The 18796-nt window shown below is 39.3% G+C and overlaps 1 protein-coding gene across 2 annotated transcripts in view; it reads right to left on the reverse strand.

The window, feature by feature from the left end:
• The window catches only part of ZCWPW2 (zinc finger CW-type and PWWP domain containing 2), a 475923-nt gene that overhangs the window by 114718 nt on the left and 342409 nt on the right, over positions 1 to 18796 (reverse strand). The gene's annotated exons all lie outside the window — the stretch shown is intronic.

Consider the following 18796-nt stretch of genomic DNA (forward strand, 5'->3'; position numbering starts at 1 on the left):
GGGCATAATAAATCACTGATGAAGCCCATGCATGAGAATGCCCCTATTAGAGCTCTAAGCAACTTCCTAAGATTCTAAGCTGCAGACAAGAGTTTGACCTGCAGAGGTAGAATGAAGAGATCTGGGGAGTTCTATAAACCAAAAACATCACAGGTTTAGTCCCTCTCCCCATTTTGCAAACTTGAAGGATTTGAATTTATCTTCATGTTGTGTCCTTTGTGGTTGCCACAATTTTCACATGCAATTTTAAATTGCAATAATCAACCAACATGTAAGCAAATAAATTAATGAAATCCCAGACTATGGGTTTTAATCTCAATGAGATTCTATTTGTAAAACTTTGAACACAGTGCCTTGTACAAAGAATGTATTTAATCCTCCTTTCCTTCCTTCCCTCTACTTCTGCATCCTAAACACAAGCAAGAGGTTTGATCTGTTGTGGATACAGTTGACCTTCTCTTCTACTTTGCTAGTTATGACCTCAAATGACTTTCTTCTTCTCTCTGTAGGGTGCCATTTTTATACCAGCATATCTATCTGATAGAGCCATCGGTTCAGTATGGAGTCAGCTTGGCAACAATCTCCACCCATCATCTCTCTCTTCTCTCTCTCTCTCTCTCTCTCTCTCTCTCTCTCTCTCTCTCTCTCTCTCTCTCTCTCTCTCTTTCTCTCTCTCTCATCCAGTGCTACTTTCATTCTTTCTCTCTCTCACTCTCACTCTTGGCTCTGTGTGTCTGTGTGTCTGTGTGTCTTCCTCTGTCTCTCTCCCTCTCTTTCTCTCTCCCTCTCTCTCCCCTTTGATATTTCTTTCAATTTAATTCAAATCAATAAGCTTTCATTAAATAGCTACTGGGTGCCAGAAATTTTCCTAGACAAGAGAAATACAAAGACAAAAACAATATGGCCCTTCTGGTTAAAGGGCTTCCTTTCAACTGGAATAAAATATCATCTCAGATAAATTAAATATATATATATATATATATATATATATATATATGTGTGTGTGTGTGTATATATATATACACATATATACACATACACATACATGTATGTATATGTGTACACATACTTCCAGAAGCCAATTATGTAACTCCATGTATGGAGAACAGTCAGGAGGTCAGTTTGCATTAGAAAATTCAGGAGGGAAAGGAATTGGAAAATCATGAGGAAAAATAATGACATCCTCTCCCATTTATACAAGGTTTAAAGTCTGCATAGGCCCGAACTCAGGACAACCCTGTAAGGGAGATAGTTCAAGCAGTTTGCAGGTAAAGAAAATGAATTGAGAGAAAAGTGACTTGTTCCTGACCTCTTGGGTAGTAAGTGACTGGGATGTGATTTGCATTCACACTTCCAGACTCCAAATCCAGGGCTCATTGCCCTTGGACCATGTTGTCTTTCTTTCATTCCAGATTTCTTCTCCTATTCTGCTTTCCCTCCCACCACCAACCAATGTTGTTTTCACATTGTAAAGACATACACATGCCCCTCATCTGAATTACATATTAATCTCTTGTATTAATTTTCTCCTTCCTATCTCCACTCCACGCCACTACTGGTCCCAGTTCAGCCTTCTTTTGCTTTCTCCAAGTCCACTGTCATAGTTCCTTACTTGCTCTTCCTGCTCCTAGTCTCTCTTCCTTCCAAACCATCCTTCACATAGCTTCCAAACTAATCTTCCTAAAGCACAATCAGATTCTATCATAATATTAGTGGACCTTGTTGCCTGAACCAAGGCAGATAAAGGTGTTGTCTCTGAATAGGATGATTCCCTTGTCACCTCTCTATATTTTGGGGAGGTTCCAAAGGGATTGGTTGTTATTGCATGGCATGGATAGGGATATTGAGAAGTAAGCATATGGTTTTAAGTTAGAAGTAAGTTTGGGGAAATGTGTCAAAGGAGAAGGGAGAATTTACCTCTGAGTCCTAGATTTTATTTTATCTCATGAGCAGACAGTGAGAAAGAGAAGTAGTGGTTTGAGGGAATGCCCTTAGATGAGCATTAAGTTTAAAAGAAGACATGGAGTATGGGAAAAATACAGTCAGAAAGGCACAAACACCATAGTAGCCCTGGCCACTTCCCCCAGTGCCCAAAATATGAATGAATGAATAAATATTTATTAAGCACTTACTATATGCAAAGTGATGATGATACAAGAGAAAAGCCAGTCTTCCTGCTCTCAAAGAGTTCACATTCTAATGTGGGTGACCAAAAATGGGAGGTTTTGTCAAGGAGTCAGATGGAAAAGTCCCATAATCCTCAGGATTCAGGGGAAAAGTGGATGGTGAGGCTTATTTAATGTAGCTTAGCACTGGTAAAATACTATCTTCTTTCTGATTTTGAACAACCTGATATCACCCAGGGTTGTAGTGTGAGAACTTTCTTCTCTTGAACTCTAGGATTCTAATTTTTGAGGAGGTCAAGCTTGGTCTCCTGCATCTCCACAGAAATTGTTCCCCTTCCTTGATGATGACTGTGAAGATGGAGCTGCAGACAGAGTTGGTGGTCCTGGGCAGGAATGGGGAACTGCTCTTCCCAAGACTCAGTTTCATGGTCCTAGATTCCCTCCCCTAGAGTTTGAGGGCAGGTGGTAGTCAGGGGGCAGCAATCATCTGACTTGGAAGGCATAACCTTTGGTGAATCAAAGATATGGTAAGGGTTTAAAATGTTTACTTAATTAAACTGACTGAACTGAATGCCATGAATAAATATACCACATAATTATGATTAGGAGTTTGACTGGCCTCTAGAAACCATCAAATGCAATGTCCATACTTGAAATGGGTCCTAGACAAGTTCAATGACTCACTCATTAACTATCGATATATTAGTGCTTTGTCTGGCATAACATTGACCGCACAGGTCGTTCTTTTCTCCTGATCAGATAAGCTATGGTTTCCTGCCAAACATGCAAGGACACTCAGAAGGTAGTTATTTCTCCCTCAGAAAAAATAGCTGATCAAAGACTATTATAAAGAGGGACTGTTTGCTTTTTATTTGTAGCCTCAGAACTCCAAACAGTAAGAGGCACCTAATAGATACCTGTTCATTAGTTGTGGTTTTGAAAACAACCACGCTGGTAGGATTTGAACCTAGTGCTATGACCCTTCATAAGGAAGGGGATCAGTTCTTATGCTCTTCTGGCTATCCCCTCAAGGAAAAGAAGCAGAGGGATATTGCCTCAGAGGAACTGGCCTTGAATCTTGAATCTGCTTCTTACTATGTGTGAAAGCATTTGATCTCCATAGGTCTCAGCTTCCCTTTTGGTAAAAGGAGAAGACTAGACCAGATGACCTCTGATGGCCCTCACCAGCTCTGTGTTACCAATTCCTGGATAGCCTGCCCATGGCAGGAATGAACACAGATGCACTGGGGCTAAATCATTCAACACTGAGAAGGCAAGAAGACTCTTGTGTTTGGTTTAGGGCCAGATGGATTCCATCTCTGAGCCTCCTGCCTGACTGTAACTCACACTGACAACAACTTTAGCATGTGTTGAAGCTTAAAGAGAAGTCACTGAATAGAGACAGTGACATCAAAAAGGTGGGGTGAATCAATAAAACAATTAAAAAGAAAATAAAGGCAATAAGCATTGGTCTCTCTTAGAGACTGGTGCTCAGCCGAATTGGAAGATGACCTCTCTCTTGCAAATTTATAATTTTCTATAAGTTGAGATTAGAAGTATCATCATTAAAGATTGAAAGAACTTTCCAATGCAATTGAACTTGGTGGTACAGTTCAAAACCATGGTGTGAGAAAGCTCTGAGTCCAAATCCCATCTCATATGTGGACAAGTCACTTAATCATTGCCTTCCCCAATATTCTCATCTGTAAAATAGTGGTAATAACCCTGCCTCCAAGAATTGTTGATGATTGAATGAAATATTTGTAAAGCATTTTGCAAAGCTTTATTATCAGTTATTTCATAGGAAGGTGTTTAAAAATCATAGCAATTAACCTCGAGATCAAATTTAAAACACAATCACAATTTCTCACTTAGCCAATCTATGTTAATAGCTATCACCAATGACTGCATCTAGAATGTAAAATTTTGAAATTGGGCTAAAGAACAGAAGTGAATAAATTAATGCTACTCCATACAATGAAAAGAGCACATAGGTTTGGATCTGGTCGGTGTCCCCGTCTCCCATTATTGGTAAAGTTACTTCACCTCTCTTGTCCTCAATTTTTTTCATCTGTAAAATGAGAGAGCTGGACTAGATGTCCTCAGAGTCTCTTTGGGCTCTCTATCTAAGAGATCTAAGTTGTGATTTACTAATTCACTGATTAGTTCATTCAGAGATGTTAGCAAGTCCGGGAAAGTCAATATTCTGACCTTTTTGCTTAGAACATCTGGACTGATAAAAGATGACACATGAATGAAGAAAGGAAACGGCGTCCCTATGGGAACACAAAGCCCAGAACATGGTCTGGTGTTAATAAGAACGCCCTAGATTCTCGTGAAAGGAGGAAAATAGAGCCAACTGCATTTCTATGGGCTGTGTAGGTGTGTGTGTGTGCATACACATACACCACACACATACACAAAGGCAGTCCCCAGTTTAGGAATAAGTTGGATTCCAAATGTTTGTAAATTGGCTGTTATGAACTTGGAACACATTTTTCCATAGAAACCATGTTATCACTGGTTGCTAGGTTGCCAAGCTACCCTTTAAAAGCCTAGTTAATGCACAATGCAGCCAAACAGTACAACTTCTCGCTCAGGATTTCAGAAAGGCATCAATAAGCCCCTATCTGAGCAATCTAATGATCAATCTCTTCTTCTTTCTTATGCATCTGTTTTCTTTGACATCAGTGACTACCCCCCACTTCTCTCTTGTTTTCCATGACACTGGCCTTCCCTGACCCCATGCACCACCCCCCACTTCTCTGTCTCCTCTTCCCACTCCTGAAATGTAGGCAATTTCTCAATACTACCCTCAGTCCTCTCCTCTTTCTTCTGCCCTCTCTCAGTAAGAATCTCCATATTTTCCCCAGTTTTTAGATCTCTCACAGGACATTCTTATTCAATTTCTCCTGAGAATTTGCTCTTTTGCAATGAATTGCAGCCTGCTCAAATCCACCATGGCAACCCCTGGAGCAATGAATCTTTCAGTCACCAAGATTTCACTAAGGGCTTACTCTGCATCATTCACTGAGGATACACACTTAAAACTTAAAAAGACTCTGCCCTCAGGGGAGTTAATAATCTAGAATATAAGAACTGGGAGGAAAGGAATTATAGAATCAGTTGGTCTCCATTTAGGAACTATTTTAACAAAAAAAATTAAATTTTAAATTAGATAAACTATGTGGCACAGATGAATGAGATTGGGGGCAGGAGAAACTCAAGAGGGTTAAAAAGATTGTTAATTTGATAGCTACATATTGGGATCCCCAGCATCCATCCAGGATTAAACTGGCCAAAGACCAGGTCAGGGGAAGTGTGGGAAAATAGGAAACCACTGTTAGACTCAGCTTCATCTATATTTCATTAACACTTAATATTCATTCAGTAGGTATTTATTGATCATCTTCTATAGACAACAGAGATAGGTGAATAGAGAGAGAGATGGTCCCAGATGACCCAGGTCCATGGCCTGCCTTTCACATGTGGTAGATGTGAAAATGTGACCTTAGACAAGTATTTAGTTTCTCAAGTGGCATAGGGACAAAAACTGTAATGAAAAAATTTTTAAAGTCTCTGCCTTCAAAACTCAAGATATTCTATCTTCACAAAGGGGAGGAGAAGGGCAAGGTTTTGTTAAGGTTTGAAGGAAAGAAATAGGAAATAATAATAATGATATATGATAATAACATATATAAAAACAAAATTTTGAAAGTATATTTCGACAAGCTAGGTTAGCTCAGTGGATAGAGCACTGACCCTGGAGTCAGGAGTACCTGAGTTCAAATTCAACCTCAGACACTTAATAATTGCCTAGCTGTGTGGCCTTGGACAAGTCACTTTACCCCATTTCCTTAAATTAAAAAAACTTAAAAATAAAAAAGTATATCTCTAGGGCATGAAGAAGAGAAAGAGAAAAAAAAGAGAAAAAAACTTTACAGGACATCCTCATGATATATTTCAAAAGAACCACAGGTTATCTTAATAGATTTACAGTTTCATATGCAATCATCTTTTATTATACGAAGTTATAGAAATGCTTGTTTTATTCTACAAATTAAAAATAAAATAATTTTTAAGTATATGAAAACATCATTTGGAGAGGGGGAAGTAGCAAGGAGGGGGGGGGGGGAAATCAGGTATTCCAGGAGGTTAAAATGAAGTCAAGGAGAGCATTCCACTATGGGGCAGAGTAGTAACAAAGACTGGAATGTCATATATATAGGGAAGAATAAACAGGTCTGTCTGGTCTGAATGTAGGGCACATGAGACAGAATAATGGGAAAGAATCATGGAAAATTTGGTGGGGACCAGACTGGAAAGGATATAAATTTCCAAAGTGGGTTGCATCTTGTCAATGGAAGTCATAGGATGTCAATAAAGGACTTTAATCAGGGTGTGAAATGGCATGGATAGACTTGGGGTTGAATGGGGCTTTCCATGTAGGGTAGGAATTAGTGTTAGAGGAGACTGGAAGCAAGAAGAATCAATGAGGAAGTTATTGCTAGAGTGCAGGCAAGAGGTGAAAGGAATCTAGACTAGGGTGGTGCTCCTCTGAGTGGAGATAAGTGAGATGGAAGGGATTTCACAAAGGAAGAATCAAGAGTTGGTCAGTTGTGTAACAATGGGACAAGTGGTGAGGAAAAGAGAAGAAGATAGCTCTGAGTTTGAGAACCTAAGAAACTGGAGGATCGGGCATGATGAGCTAGGCCCAAAAGGGGACACAGACGTCATCTAGCCCATTCTCCTACTTTTACAGCTGACTAAACTGAGGTCCAGGGTGTTTAAGTGATTTATCTAGGGTCATACAGGTATAAAATGATGGAAATGCTATTTAATCCTATGTCCTCTGACTACTCTTGCAAATATACCATGATGTCTCACATTTGGAAGGGAAAAAAATACAACTCATTTTTATATTCACTCAATAGCCCAGATTTTTGTGAATCACTTTCCTTTGGACAATATAGTTACTTTCCCACAAACTTATATGGAGCTTGAATCTAAAATGGATGGAATAGATGCTTCTCACAATGTGAATAAATTCTGAACCTGACATAACTGCCACCACAGGCTTGTGCCTTGATGGTCTCTCCTCTTTGGAGACACCCCCAGAAGTTGCAAATTTGGAATTTCATAAGTGTCCTGGCGGCTCCCTCCATCTTCTATGGCAGAGGAAGGTGGGTTCTTAGGAAGAATTGGTCCCTCCTCCCATCCTTGCTACCAACCCAGTCTCCAAATGAAAACAGACTCCAAAGGCACTGGGATTGAACAGAGCATGAAAGTCACAGCTTCATAAGACAAGTAAACAAAGTTTAGCTGAAAGAATAGAAAGGGCCCTGGAAAACTGACTGGGAAACCCACTTTGTACCATAATTATATTGATCACCTGGGGCAAGCCACATTCACTCCTTCTCTGGGACTCAGTGACTTCATCCATGAAATGGGACTGCAACCTATAGATTTACTTACAAACACAAGGTTGCTATGAGACTTAAATGAGATTCTTCAGACAAAAATTGCTTTGCAAATTTTAAAGCATGATATAAACATTGGTTAAAAACAGATTGAGAGAGGATCAATCAAGTGAGTAAGAGAGACAGCAAGACAGAGACAGATGGACATAGAAATAGACAATTTCTTGAGTTTCCAATGTTTCAGATGCTATGCTAAGAGAAGGATATATATATATATATATATATATATATATATATATATATATATGAACAAGTGAGGAACATGGTCCACACTCTCAAGCTGCTCATAATAGAAAGAAGATGAGGGAAGGCACCCATGTGGGACACAATGAGTAAACTATGGCAAGACAAGGCAGAAAGATAACCAATAAAAGTCGGGGGGGCAGGAATATAAAGAGTATTACTATATCTTGAAAAACAAATCCAGGGAGTACCCTTTATCAGGGATACAGCATGATATAGTGAAAAGAATACCAGTTCTAGAGTCAGAAAACTTAGACTTAAGCCCCATTGACTCTTTCTACCAGGGTGACCTTGGAGAAGTCATTTTCTCACCCTAAATCTATTTCCTTACCTATCAAAGTGAGCTGGGGATTGTATTAGATTGCCTCAAAGAACCCCTTTCCTAGGATCTCACCCCACACCAAAAACTATTTTGTTCAGGCATTTCAATTACATTTGATTCTGTGTGACTTTGGTTTGCCATTTCCTTCTCTGGTTCACTTTACAGATGAGGAAACTGAGGCAAACAAGGTGAAGTGACTTATCTAAGGTCACATATCTAATAAGCATCTGTGACAAGATTTGAACTGAAGAAGAGTTTTCCTGACTTCAGGCCCAGCACTCTATCCACTATACCACTTAACTGCCCACTAAAACTATGCTCATCATTAAATACAGAGGAGCCTTCCAGGACAACTTGGCAGTGGCTGTTCCTACAATTCAGATAACTAAGGGATGCCATGGTGCACAGAGGTCTGGACCTGGAGACAGGAAGACCTGAATTCAAATTTGACCTCAAACACTTTGTTGCATGTTTGGCACATCACTTTATCTCTCTTTGCCTCAATTTTCTCAACTGGTAAAAAGAATTAATGGTACCTACTTCTCATGATTGTTGGAAAGATCAATAAAATAATATTTTTATTAAATAATATTTAGCAATGTGTTTGGCACATAGTAGGTGATATAAAAAAGCTAGCATTATAATATTATTTCAGTTGTCTTTTCTTTTTTTCTGAAGGCAATTTGAGTAGGAAATGAATCAAAGTTGGGGGTAGGGGAGCAAGACTGGGATGCAGGCTGTTACTCGATGGAGGGAGGGCGATGTTCTTTTATATAATATCAAGCACATGTTTATAATCATAAACTGCCTGGAAAGTAGATCAACGCCTTGGACTCTTCCTCCTTCCAAAAGGCCACATGTCATACTGAAACGTTGAGACTAATCAGGGCTGATGAGATGGGAGCGGGGAGGTGCTTATGGAAGAGAAACTCACAAAGGACAGAGAAGAAATGCAATACTCTTCCCTCTAAGCCCCTTCATAAATCTTGATCTGCTTTCCAACAAAATCACAGTTTTACTTCAGGACAGGATGCTCATTTACCCAAGTTCAAACCCTGTGAAAAATTACAGCGGGAAAAAAAAATCATTCCCAATTGATTTATGGTGAAATTGAAAGAAGTAGAAGCTCTGGACCAATCACCTGCCTTTTCAATATCTTCCCGTCTCCCCCTGCTAACCCAGTAAAGGCTTGGCTCGAAGTGGCTCTTGTAATTTGAGTACCAAAATACGAGGCATTAATACTGGCAACATATCATTAATCATTGTGGCTACCTCACAACAGAGGCCACAGAATGGACTGGAGGTAGGGATGAGCGAATAAATTAATCATTGATCTCTATTTGGGGAATGGAGCAAAGCTACTCACTTCTTATGGGCTGGGACAGAATCAACCTGACAAAACCAAGTTCCTTCCTGGAAGAATGGGGTAGATTATCAGGAGTCAAAGCAGCTCACTTGAACAACAGAGGTCTCGGTTGATGACTACTCACCCTTCCTTCCAGAAGGGTAAGCTGACTCAAACCAGAATCCTTGGGCATCTCCATGGAGACCCATGCCAATCATCCAGCATTCCTATAATCTGACTGTCATGATTTTAGTGTTCTAAGAGTTGTAGTGCCATTCTGAACTGGTTTCAAATTACATCAAGACTTTTAGACCACACAATCTGTTCAACAGACTTTGTGAATCTCTATACAGACATCGGGTAAAGTGAAATGCCTAGGATGGGGAGAAAGATGGAAAAGTTGGAGTCATATTAGCTACATTCATTTTAGTTATATTATCAACTACTTAAAATGACCTTGGAAAGGTTAGGTAGAGCCAGAGGCTTTGAATGCCAAACCAACCTAAAATTAACAGAAAACTATTAAAGGATCGTATTCAGAGGAGAGACAGGCTGGCATAGCCCTTGATCTTTGTGGATCCTCATTACCTCACCTATTCTACCTTTATCTGCTGAATCTCCACTGACATTTGGGTGTCAGAATTCTGGAAAGTCTCCCCTATTGGTAATGGCATTCCCCCTTGAACTCGACAGGATTTTTGATTGTGCACATCTCTGGTACACTTAATGGACAATTCAGCAATGGATATTATAATGATCTCTATATGTGAACCACCTTACTAGACTAAAAGCACCAAGAGGTAAGGTGATCTGCTTAATCCAAATTGTATCTTCTCCAGTCCTCATTCTTATGCACAGCTGGACTTGATAAATATTTGTTAAATTTGGATGGAATAGTAAGAAAGAGCTCATCCCAGTGCTCCCCTACTAGCCATCACTCACAGGCTCCCTCACAGGCAGCTCCCCAAGCAACTGATGGGCCTTTTCCTGCTGAGATGCTAACTGGGAGTGAATCAGGAAAAGAGCTTCAATCCAATCCAATCTGCTAGCAAGATTCAGAGTACGGTTACCAGGGGCAACCTGGTGACCACTTAACTGTCCTTTGCCCACCACCTCCTCCAGGGACAAAACCCTTCCCTGCCTCAGAAAAGACAAGGACATAAACAAGAGACAGAGGCCAAGGTCAAAGGAGGTAATATGCCTCCCATCAGCACAGTCCCAGACTATCATTTGTTCAGAACAAGACAGCTTTCCTCCTAGAGAAGAAAACCTGATTTGGACTGTAAAGAAGGCCACAGTGGTGCCTGCTCTTTAGAGGGGAAGTAGGGGAGATAAGACCGGAATCCACATAGATGATTCCCTATAACAGAAGGGAGCCTTTATGTAACAATTCCACCTTTATAAACACTGTCTCGTTTGATCCTCATGACAATCCTGGAAAGTAGGTGATATTATTATTCTCATTTTTTATGGGTGAAGAAACCGAGGTAAATAGAGATGAAGTGATTTATCTAAAATCATACAACCAGTTATCTAAGGGAGCCTTTGAACTCCAATCTCCCCAATTCCAAATCTGCTTGTTCTAACCCACTGTCGCACCCACCTGTCTGATACAATGTGTAAAAAAATAGCAATAACAATTGTGGCTCATGCTAAGGGTTCCCTGACTCTAAAGGAAGGAGCCCTGGTTTCCAATTCCTTTCTGTTCTTCCAGTTTCTGTGTGTGATCTTAGCTAAGTATGTACCTTGGTTTCTTCATCTGTAAAACTAGTGGTCTGGTTTCTATGGTAGCTGAGAATCAAAAACAAAATCAGTGTTCCATAGTGAGCTGAACAAATTATGGCTCTTGACTGCAAGAGAGAGTTACTTGATTTTCAGAAACAATATGAGGAATTCAAAGAAACATAAGATGGATTGAATACATTGATGCAGATTTCAGGAAACAGAAGCAGGAGAGAATGGTCAGTCAATGAGTATTTATCCAATGTGTGCTATATATCAGTGGTGAGGAATAAAAGACAAAAATGGAAACCATCCCTGACTTTAAAGAATTTAAATGGAAATGAAAAGAGTATTAACATACAGAATACCAGGTAATTATAATGATGACCAATAATAAAGGCTCCTCCTTCCCTTCCTTAGACAGGTGAGGGTGAGGCTAGGAAACAGATATGAGAGCAGAATAGTCCATTCCCTGGTAGATATGGATGCTGCTTGAATTGATTTTAACTGGTTTTCTTTTTTAAAACATAGCAAAGTCTCAGTGATTGTGAAGGCATATTTTTAAAAATGACTAAAATGCCTAAATTTTGAACTCAACCAGTAATTTGACTGCCATTGGAAAAAGGTCATGGAGGAATCTTCTACCAACATAGATCAGATAGAGTCACAGTGTGGCCAAAATGTTATTTTTTTTAATTGAGGAAGAGAAGAAAGGATTGACAGAAAGATAAAGATGGAGAGCTGCAGGGAGAGAGGTATGAGTATGGGGGGGGCAGAGAGAGAGAAGCAATAAATCATCTAGTCTAGAAAAGTCATATTCCTACTGGTGAGAACAAGTGTATTCATACAAGTGTTTTTCTTGGCAGCCAAAGTCCCAGGCCAATCTGATATTGCCCCAGATGGCATAGACAATTAGATAGTTCCTAAATCTCTTACCAGAACAGAAGAGATATTACACTAACTATCAAACTGAAAGTCTACAGAGCCATTGTGCCGACCTCTTTGCTGAAATAAACCTGGACAGTCTACCAGCGCCATGCCAGGAAACTGAATGACTTCCATTTAAATCATCTTAGGAAGATTCTGATGATCACCTGTCAGGATATGAGATATTGAGGTCCTTTCTCAAGTTGAACTGCCAAGCATTCCAACCTTACAAGAAAGAGAGCAACTACAGTGGGCTGGAAACATTGTTAGAATGCCAGACATACATTTGCCAAAAAAAAAAAAAAAGTGTTTTATGAAGAACTCACACAGGACAAGCACTCACAAGAACCAGGACACCCCAAAGGTCTCTCTTAAGAACTTTAGAATTGATTGTATAGCATGGGGACATTGGCCCAGACCACCCAGCCTGGTGTGCCCTTCTATGAGAAAGGCTGAATTGAAATAGCTCAGAGGAAATGTGACATAGGGAAGTTTAGAGTACCCACCCCAGGTGTTCACATGGAATATCTGTGTCCGACCTGTGGTAGAGCTCATATTGATCTGATCAGTCACTCTAAAACATAGTGATGTCATTTTGACCCTCTTTGATAAGATAGAACAAGACCAATCTGTTCCAAAATGACCACAGTAGTTGCTTCAAAAGAAACTTGTGACATTGGCTCTCCCATTTTAAGAATCAGCTCACAGCCCCCACTACATATCTCCCGCATCCTATAGTAGAGACAGCCCTCAAATGACCTAGGCTCCTCTTAGCAAGGGCCCAAATTGCCATCACATCCTCCCAGAGTTGGGGCACAGGCTCAGCACCATGGTTAGAGTTCAACTCACCCCCAGTCACACTAGAATAACCTCTCTAGTGAAATCAGTAGAATCATGTATTTACATAGAATTTCAAAAGCAATTGTTAAAAGAATTCTCATCTGTGATCATAAATGGACTTCACAATACTACTGTGAGGTATTATTAGTCCCATTTTACAGAACAAACTGTTTTCCCAATATCATAAAGCTAGAAAATGTAAGTAAGAAATTATCTCAGGTAAAGTCATCTAATATTGATTAGGCTCTTTCTGTGGGCCAGGGCTTGTGCTAAGGGATCATAGATAAAGGCAAAAACAAGCCCTAGCCTCAATTCCCATGAAATGCCAAGACTACATGTAAATACTGAGGAACATGAAAGCTCTCTACAGAGTGGGTAGAAGGTGATCTATTAAGATCAGGGATGGTCTTCTGTCCCTTTGTGTGTCCCCAGAACATAATGGCTACAGAAAGTAAGACTGAAAAGAAGCTAGGGAAGAACAGAGCAGTGAGGAGGGCGGGAAGTTCAGCCAGGGGGAAGAGCCAATGCCAAGACCTGGAGTCAGGACATGAACTGTGATGTGAGAGGACAAGAAAGTAGACCTATGGATCTCAGTCCTGGAGTGTGTGGAACAGGCATAAGGGCAAAAAGCCTTGAAAGAAAGAAAAGGACCAGGTTGAGAAATAGGACCCAGTAAAGAATCCAACTCAAGAAACCATTTTCTACACCTTGGTTTTGAAAAGTTCCAAGTGCATTCTCTCAAAAGGCATTGAAATATGCATTGAGACTCAGAAAGAAGTCCATGGATTTTAGCCTTCTCACGAAACTCAAAAACTGGGAGGCCCAACTTCTACCTTCTCTTTTATCTGACTTTCTGTTGCTACTCAGACGACTCATTACTTGAGTGCAATTTGCAGGGCCCAGATCTACCAGCTGACTGTTCTAGAACCTAGCACCAAAGACAGATCTTTTAATAATGACTTTAATTTAACAAGTGCCTTTGTTCAGAGGAGCTCAATATCCTGTGAACACGACCTCATTTTTCCTCTCTAATTTTTTTTATTAGAAAAACATTTCTGTGGTAGCAAATACATTGAAAACATTCTTTAAAACATTTAAAAGATAATGAAGTTTCTTTCTTATCTCCTTCCACTGCCAGTGCCTCAAGTATTTATGAAGTGTCTGTTTGTTCATGGCATTGCATGACATAAGTTGAATCTATGTGGCCTTTTTAGCTTGCCATCCAAGGCAAGCAGTCATGAATCATCCCAAGAGTCAGGATAAGGGAACAGGGCCAGGGCCAGTGCTTTCCTGGGGAGACAGTTGCTAGGGAAGAAACTCTCTCTCCCAGTAGGAGTTGGCACCTCAGCAAACTAAGAGAATTGGAGAGTTGCCTAAAACCCTGAGAGTATCTGTGACTTATCCAGTTACTCAGCAAGGATATGTCCAGTGGAGTGACTTGAACACAGGACTTACTGGCTTCTAGACTGGATTTTAAATGCATTCAAACATGTAGACAGTATTAGGCTTGGAATCAGGGGACGCAGGATCCACATCTTCCTCTGACACTTAGAGGCAATGTGACCAAGGTGAAGTCACAACCTGTCTGAGTTAGAGGCAAATTTCAAAGACTAGAAGTTATAGACAGATTATAATCTTCCCTGATGGCATGCATGTCTTACAATGGGTCCTTGACAAGATATGGGAGATGACGCCTGACTCAAAGACATGGACAAAATGACAGGGATGAAGAGCAATAGCTGCTAGAGATTACATATTCATCAACAGTAACAAAGCAGAACAGACAAATAACAGCTTGTGAGAACGTGTTGTTCTCGAGGGATAAGTGTATTTGATTCATGAGGTGGAACTCAATGGCAGCTATCTTCTAATTATTTGATGAAGGTCTCCTGAAAACCAAGCTTTACTTACAGAAACCTGGATCTCCCTGGAAAATCCTGCATATCTAGTTGCCCTAAATAGAAAGGGATAGAGGAAACATAAGAATGTCTACTTTTCAATACTGAGTTCATTGTTGTACTGTCCATTCCATCCCTAGGCTAACACTTGGGGGACTTCATTGTGTATGAAATGTTCCTCAAATATTTCAGTCTCCCATTGCATTAGCCTAAGCTTCTATGGCATCTTACCTGCATCCTACCTCAGGTATCTTTGCATGACCTACTATATTGTTTACATTACCTTTATTGATCACTACTAACCCATTGACTCACTTCCACAGTTTGGATCTATTTTTTATATTTCTAGTAGATGCCAAAGATAGGAATGTGGAACTGATTCAGTTTGGATCTATTTTACAAATCTGTAGTATATGCCAAAGATAGGGATGTGGAACCGAGTCAAAGGATTTCCCAGTGATCAATAAAGTGGTGGGAATGTTATGGTGTCCTTGAGTGGCTGGTTTAAATCATCAGTGAATCAATCTTACGGTGCTCTTTATAGGTCCTGAGCCTTTTTTGCCCTCACAACATATAATTTTTGTGCATGTATGAATATACATAGAGATAAAGATACAGACATTGATAGAAAATAAAAATAGGTCAATGGGTATATGTGATGATGATGAAGATAATGATGTTTGTCCTTTGTTCTCTAAGGAGACCATGATATCAGGGAAGTGATGACACAACATGCATATGAATTGGATTTGGGGGGTTAAGTCACCAGTCTCACTTTCTCCTCTGGAACCATCTAGGTCTAGGGGACAGATATGAATCAGGATGACTGAAGATGGCCCTGGATATGAGACAGTCAGAGTTAAGTGACTTGCCCAAGGTCACACAGTTAGTAAGTGTCAAGTATGTATGCTTAGATTTGAACTCAGGAGCTCCTGACTCTTTAAGTCTGGTGTTCTATCCACTGTACAACCTACCTATGATAACATAAGGTCTCAATGCTTTGAAAAAAAATTTATAACCATAAATTTGACCTATGTTTGGAGAGGTGAATGGCATTTTCATTGTATGGTAATAAATATTTCATGACTTCTAAGATATATATGATACCTTCTATTAAGAAAGATTGGAACAGGCTTGCATTGGAGAGGAAACTGGTAAGATGTTTTGCTAGTAATTCATGCAACATTGTGAAGCATTTGAGTCAATAACTATGAATCTCATCTGTACCCAGTATCTTCCAGTTATGCAGAGAAACTAGAATTATAGTTCCTTCCTTGACATAACCATTCTGTGGTTCATTATGATAATAATACTAAGCTCATGAAACCTAATACAGTCATGAATCAAGATGAAGCTTTCAAAGATAGAAAAGTAGATTGAGGTGACATTTAGGGCTGGAATTTGGTGTAGAAAAGGTTGGTTGCCACCTGGGAGAGAGAATGATAAGAATATGGATCACTTGTGAAGATGGCTTCCTATAAGCACATGTTTTTAATGCCACAAAATTCCATTCTTCATGACACATAAAAATTCACTCTGTTCTAATTTGTCATGGATGTTGCAGTGAAGGCTAGAGCCTCCAGTGCAAACTAACAAGCAAAGGGATCAATTTCCCTCAATTTTCTAAGACGCAAATGCCTGGTATCGGCTTTGGTGACATTTATATGAAAATGGTAAATAAGTCTAAAAACACTGTGTAATTGGCTGTAATTAGGCATTTTTGTCTCTGAAGAAAATGACATAATCTATACCTGGTTCATGTCCTATTCTTTAGGGGGTAAAGGAAATAAGACATAGACTTTAGCATATACATCTTAGGGTAGGTACTCCCCCATGTAGTGGTGGAGAGAGAATCCTTTTCAAATTTTTGGTAGTTTTATATTTTAATTAATTCTTCTTGCTTAATATGTACAAAACTGTGCTATTTCTGAAGGGCTGGAAGTGTTTGTCAGTGCCTAAAAGACTTGAGACTCTGTACAACATTCCCTCTGCTCCATATCCTTGATCCTAAGTACCCAGGCACCTACAAGTCAAGTTATGCAGGGGTCTGTTATAGATAGAGGATGCCAAGAAGACATTAACTGTACCTTGGCAGCCAATGGTCGGGGTGAGGACGGAAAGGGAGAGGGTTTAAGGAAATAAACTGCTTAAAACCTTCCTCTGTCAAATGACATTATTTCAAATATCATCCAGAATGTCTTATTTTTTTCCTCCAAATATTTCTTCTAAACTAAATAACTTATTTTTCTCCTCCTGAGGTTTATATCATATGCTCCCTGAATTCTCAATCCCTGTTTTAAAAAATTCTCTTTCAGGGAGAGTCTCGGTGACTGGAGTCAATTATGGGCTGATAGGCATCTATGGACTTCACTAAGCTTTATTCTTTCAATTCTTTTTCTTGTCCATCTTTGATTCTGTACAGGTTAATCGGGATGGTGATAGTGGTGATGATGGTGTTGATGATGGTGGTGGTGGTGGTAATGGTGGTGGTAATGATGGTGCTGGTGGTGGTAAAGGCAACAATAAAATAATTGTGATAATGGCTCACATTTATAATATTTTAAGGTTTGCATTAGAGGGTTGATTCAGAATCTGGAGGACATTTTAAAAGAGGGGAACCAGGATGGGGAAGAGAAGGCTCTTCAATACCTTTAAGGATGAATGAGAGGGAGCTGGGGATGCTCAAACTGGAGAAGGTCAGATGCCATTAAGCATCTAGAGGACTGATATGAAGAAGGATTATTATTTGTTTCATTTTACTCCCAAAGGCAAAATAAGAAGTAATAGGTGGAAGAACAGTTAGCCCCAGAGCTGAGACTTGGACCCAGTTATATGGGATGCAAGCACAAGTTTTCCTCTATGTCCACCCTTTTCTCCTTCAAAAGACAATAGGAAAAAGAGAAAATTCAACTCTAGAATGAGAGGAGGTTTTTTGTACTTTTGTACTTCTGTAAATTATTTTTATCCTTGTCATTCTTTTCTTTTTTGAATGTTAATTATTTTATTACCTTCCATTTGTGGTCTCCATCCTCTTTATTTTCATGATGACTGAAACACAAGACTTAATCTCCCCAGTAAAATAATCATTCTTGACTTTTCCTTATCACTTGTCCTCCTTCCTTCCTACTTTATGTCTACATCTCATTCATTACTCATTATATCCACTCACTCCCATCCTCTGAGTCATTTCTTAATAACAGAGCAATAGCAATGACCTAAGACCATCTATCTTGCCTACAAAGGCAAGCTGTCATTTGGCTTTTACTTAGGAGTCCATGCAGCAATACTGCAGTTATGTAGTATATTCCCATTGTGTAGACTGAAAACCCCAAAATGGAGAAGCTGATCATCTAACCTATGCCTGACCAACACAGAGAGTATCTCCCAAACAGGTAACAGCTCAGGTGACATGATTTCCATTTCATGTTTTCCCATAAGATGGTTCACGTGATCATGAACTAAACAGCAAAGAGATACACAGGGTCATTTTCATTATCATTTTAAAATAAGGAATATTTATACCAACTGATAACATTGGTCTCAATAGGAATATATTTATTAGTTTCAGGAGCAAAAAGCAGTAGTTCTTTTTATTTTTAAATTTATATTACTGAATCAAGTTAAAAGCAAATCAACAAATATTTATAAAGACTACTATGTACAAAGAGTTAAATGAGACTCTTATCAGCAAGTCATGGATTTTATATAGGAAGGAATCTTAAAGGTTATCTGGTCAGACCCTCTCATTTCATAAATGAAGTAACCCATACTCATAGATTTTATTTATTGTTTGTTTGTTGTTTATTTATTTATTTTTTAAATTCTTTTTTAATTGAATTTCAAATTCTTTCCCTCTTTTTAGTCCCTTTCCCACTCATTGAAAAATGCAAGCA

This window comes from Macrotis lagotis, chromosome 7 (genome assembly GCF_037893015.1).
Source record: "Macrotis lagotis isolate mMagLag1 chromosome 7, bilby.v1.9.chrom.fasta, whole genome shotgun sequence".
In the NCBI taxonomy this organism is placed as follows: Eukaryota; Metazoa; Chordata; class Mammalia; order Peramelemorphia; family Peramelidae; genus Macrotis; species Macrotis lagotis.